Source organism: Myxocyprinus asiaticus, chromosome 1 (assembly GCF_019703515.2).
Source record: "Myxocyprinus asiaticus isolate MX2 ecotype Aquarium Trade chromosome 1, UBuf_Myxa_2, whole genome shotgun sequence".
Taxonomy (NCBI): Eukaryota; Metazoa; Chordata; class Actinopteri; order Cypriniformes; family Catostomidae; genus Myxocyprinus; species Myxocyprinus asiaticus.
Window position 1 is genome coordinate 51,021,074 of NC_059344.1, and position 5,232 is coordinate 51,026,305.

At 42.1% G+C, this 5,232-nt stretch overlaps 1 pseudogene; it reads left to right on the forward strand.

Moving 5' to 3' along the window:
• The first annotated feature begins 3,919 nt into the window (after nucleotides 1-3,919).
• Nucleotides 3,920-4,980, forward strand: LOC127448332 (uncharacterized; annotated as a pseudogene).
• The last annotated feature ends 252 nt before the right edge of the window (nucleotides 4,981-5,232 follow it).

The window sequence follows — 5,232 nt, forward strand, 5'->3', positions numbered from 1 at the left end:
ACATTCAACTTCAATCCTTCGCTGTCATAGGTCATGAAGAGCTAACAAAACTTATCAAAACATCAAAAGCCACAACACGAATGTTAGATCCAATACCAACTAAGCTCTTAAAAGAGGTATTCCCTGTGTGTGGGATGAAGACCCTTACTTGTTTTTCACGGAAAAAGACTGGAACGTGTTCTATAATAAAGTCTGGACGGATCTGAATGATCATGGAGATGACCCGCTATTCATTGGCGAATGGGATAGTATGACGGCTCCTTACCCTAGGTATTGTGTGGTTGACGACCATACCCGAATGAAACTGGAGGATTACGTATACATATTCATCTGCGAGAGCAAGTCGGGTCTCGGTTAGCACGTCTGTCCAATCTCTGAGACCAAGCACAACAAGCGGATTCAAATGAAATGTTTATTTCAGTGGAAAGACCTGCCCATTATAAACAAGATCTTCTCAAAGATTCACCAAATGTTCAAGTGGTGTGAGACGTACGATGGCTAGTGAACGTTGTAAAGCTTTTACAACTGCAGGATATTCTGGCCAAATAGACCACGGCAGTAACTAATTTATAGATTGTCATTGTTACCAGCCGGTGGTCAACATCATTTCAAGACTCACATGTCCTTGGCAAGCCTAGGAATAAAGATGCATTTATATAAATTATTGCCGTTATAAAGAAAAATACACACGTGTGCTAGCAAGTGAAATGTTCTGCACCGATTACAGTATAATTATTTTATTTCACTACACACACAGAGATGTGTGTGTGTGTGTGTGTGTGTGTGTGTGTGATTACACAACTATACATAAACCATATCAATAAAATATCTTATGTTGAGTAAGAAAAAAATCCATCTCTGGTTTGCTTTTAAATCCTTTTAGTTGTTGCCACTTCTGAAAAGCCAAGCCGATGTTGATTTGGGTTTTATTACGGACACTGTCGCTTTCCCTTTTTGCTTGTAGACTCTCCTCTGTTTGGGGTTTCTTTGTTTTTACATCCGGTGATTCCCCGGAAGTTTGCTGTTTTGAATGATCCATGGTCATATTTTCTCGTTCGTTGTGACAACAAACTTTCAGCTTCAGCTACTCCCACGCCATACGCGTGCTACAATAGCTGGAGTTTATTTTCACTGTGTATGGATATGACGTCAACATGTATCCAATTTCCCGCTAAATCTGTCCCGACAACTCCAAAATATAAATTATATATTATTATAGGTTTATCAAAGTGTATTTGGGTAAATACATGGTTTGTAAGATGAATTTTTGTTGCACTCTCTCATTAATAACATTTTGCTATTTTTTTAAACAAAAAAGTTACATAGTGTAGCTTTAAACAAATGTTTAATTACATGTAAATATTTAATTAAAGTTTAATTCTATCACGAATAAATTTATGTTAAAACAAGTGCACTTACACCTGTCATTTAACAAACAATTATTTTAAACAAAGTTTTTAAACCAGGATAAGCGATTTATCTACAGGAGTCTGCAGTTGCATGTAATTGTTTTTATTTCATTGTATTACTTTGTTGTAGAGTAGTACCCATTGCTAGACTTGTGCTGTTTGTTTACTGGCTTGAACTTGCATTGCTTAAATGTGTATTGGTGTGTGTGCTATATTGTTTTGACTTGTCCCAGGATATTCACTGCTAGATTTAGAGTTGTTTGTCCAGTGTATGTAAATCCATCATTGTTTTTAGTGTCTATAAACAGTGCTTCATGTGTTTTAGAGTATTATTTATTGCTAAAGTGTAGCATAATTTATTTGCAGTGTACTGAAGTCGCGTTTGTTCCCGCGCTGTTCACCTCGCGTGACCTGTAGTTTCAGTTGCCCATGTGACTAGCTTTGTGCTAAGTAGCATTAAGGCGTGTCCTGCTTTTTTCACTGTACGGCTCGTTAGCATTGTGTATATATTTGACGTGAATGCTGACGCGGAAGCGGCAGCGGCAGTGGAAGTGGTAGCCCTCGTGTGAAGACCTACTTGTGTAAAGACCAGCAAGTCTACCTGTACGAGTCCACCGTGCAAGGACACCGACAAGGCACCACTCACCATAGCACTTAAGTATCTTAGTTTGATCTCTTTTCTTATTTTCCTTGTACATACTAACATGTCTACTTCACGAATATCATATGCCTTCAAGCACATCCCTGTTATCTGTTACAGACCGTTTATATGATATAGATGCAAGACAAAACGCAACCCACACAACCTACGGCCACTTTGCACTTCAGCACCTGTTCCGCTCTCTTTCTCAGTGGGACTCTAGAACTGCCAGTCAGCTGTGAACAAAGTTGACTTCATTACAGCTATTGCCACACAGTCCACCCTCGGCATCCTGGCACTGACAGAAATATGGATACGTCTAGAAGACACAGCAACACCTGCTGCTCTCTCCAACAACTTCTCCTTCTCTCACACCCCTTGACACACCGGTAGGGGTGGGGGAACAGGTTTGCTCATTCATAACAACTGGACTTTTTTACCACAATCTTCTCTATGCAACAATACTACTTTTTAATTCCATGCTATTACTACAATGCAACCCACAAAAATACATGTTGTCATTTATCGCCCTCCAGGTCAGCTGGCAAACTTTATTGAGGAGTTGGATGTCATACTTTCCTCCTTCCCGGAGGACGGTAAGCAACTTGTGGTTCTTGGCAATTTCAACATACACCAAGACAAGCCCCAGGCCACTGAACTGAATGCTCTTCTGGCCTCATTTGACTTGGAAAGACTAAGCACCACAGCAACTCACAGATCGGGCAACCAGCTGGGCCTCATTTTTTCATGTAACTGTACCAACTCAAATATTCTTGTTACTTCTTTATGTGTCTCTGATCACTACTTTGTTCAATTCAACATGACTCTCCCATCTACATTAAAACAGACTCCACCTTTGGTTTCCTTTCTCCGTAACCTCCATTCTCTTTCACCCTCTCGCCCTTCCACTGCTGTTTCTACCTCTCTTCCCACACAAAATGTATTTTCCACCCTTGATGTAAACACTGCCACAGACACACTAAGCTCTACTTTAACAACCTTTCTAGACAACATCTGTCCTCTCTCCTCAAGGCCAGCACGTACTACACCACCCAGCCCCTGGATCTCTGACGTCTTTCGTGAACATCAGACTGACCTCAGGGCAGCTGAGAGGAGATCTAAAGATCCAGCAGATCTAGGTAAGTATCAGTCTCTGCTTGCAACTTTTTCAGATAATGTTAAATCTGCAAAAACTTCCTACTACCAGAACAAGATCAACAGCACCACAGACACTCGCAGCTTGTTTAGAACATTCAACACACTTCTCTGTCCTCCACCGCCTGACACATCACTGACAGCAGATGTCTTCGCCACATTTTTTACTAATAAGGTTACAGTCATCACCAATACATTCTCAGCACCTCACCCTGTCAAACACCTGTACCCTGTATGCAACTCCTCTGTCTCTATGTTCTCTCCTCTGACTGACACTGAGGTCTCTAAACTCCTCCTCTCCAACCACTCCACCACCTGTTCCCTTGACCCCATTCCTTCTCACCTTCTCCATGCCATCTCTCCATCCATCTTACCTGCCCTCACTCACATAATTAACACATCTCTACTTACAGGCACTTTTCCCACTACATTTAAGCAGGCTCGAGTAACCCTGCTGCTGAAGAAACCCACACTTAACCCCACACAAATAGAAAACTACAGACCAGTCTATCTCATCCCATTCATGGCAAAAACACTTGAAAGGGCAGTTTTCAATCAAATCTCTGCCTATCTCTCACAGAACAAGCTGCTGGATGACAATCAGTCAGGCTTCAAAAGTGGACACTCCACTGAGGCTGCCCTGCTGTCTGTCACTGAGTCGCTGAGACAGGCGAAAGCTGAATCCAGATCATCCGTCCTGATTCTACTGGACCTTTCTGCAGCCTTTGACACAGTCAACCATCAGATCTTACTCTCCACCCTCTCTTCGCTGGACATCACAGGAACTGTACTTGACTGGTTTAATTCCTATCTCTCAGGTAGTTCCTTCAAGGTAGCCTGGAGAGGTGAGGTGTCCAAGTCACTTCAGCTACTTACTGGGGTACCTCAGGGCTTAGTGCTTGGGCCATTTCTCTTCTCTATATACACATTATAACTGGGACCCATCATTCAGGCACATGGTTTCTCTTACCACTGCTATGCTGATGACATGCAACTCTACTTGTCTTTCCAGCCCAATGACACCACAGTGACTGCTCGAATCTCTGCCTGCCTGGCAGACATCTCAGCCTGGATGAAGGAACACCACCTGCAACTTAACCCAGCCAAGACTGAACTCCTTGTCTTTCCAGCCAACCCTGCTGTTGAACACAACATCACCGTGCAGCTGGGTGCAACTACAGTAACACCTTCCAAAACGGTCAGAAATCTAGGGGTAACCATCGATAACAAACTAAATTTCACAGACCACATCTCAAAGACTGCAAGATCATGTAGATTTACACTCTACAATTTCAGGAAGATAAGACCCTTCCTCTCTGAACATGCCACACAACTTCTTGTTCAGTCACTTGTCATAACTAGACTGGACTACTGTAACGCTCTCATTGCAGGCCTCCCTGCATGTGCAATTAGACCCCTGCAAATGATCCAGAATGCAGCAGCACGTCTGGTCTTTAATCAACCAAAGAAAGCGCATGTTACACCACTCCTTGTCTCTATTCACTGGCTGCCGTTGATGCACGTATCAAGTTCAAGGCTCTGATGCTGGCATACAAAACAGTCACTGGGTCTGCTCCAGCATACCTAAAATCATTTATGCAGAGCTACGCTAAGGAATGTTGCCTTGTTGTACCAACACAAAGAGGCACCAAAACACTTTCCCGGACTTTCGGCTTCATCATACCACGTTGGTGGAATGACCTTCCCAACTCCATCCGTGAAGCTAACTCACTTTCTGTCTTCAAAAAATGGCTAAAAACACATATTTTCCATGACCACTTAACCAGTCACTTAAAAAAAAAAAAAAAAAAAAAAAATTCCCTTGTTGCACTTTAATCTGTTTTGAATGCTATTCTGATGCTAGTGAAACTTTGTAATATGGCACTTTTCGTACCACTGTCTCATTAAGATGATTTGCTTATGTGTTCCTTTTTTGTAAGTCGCTTTGGATAAAAGCGTCTGCCAAATGAATAAATGTAAAGGTAAAGCACGCTTCATACAACTAGGCTGCTAAACACAACAATCTGC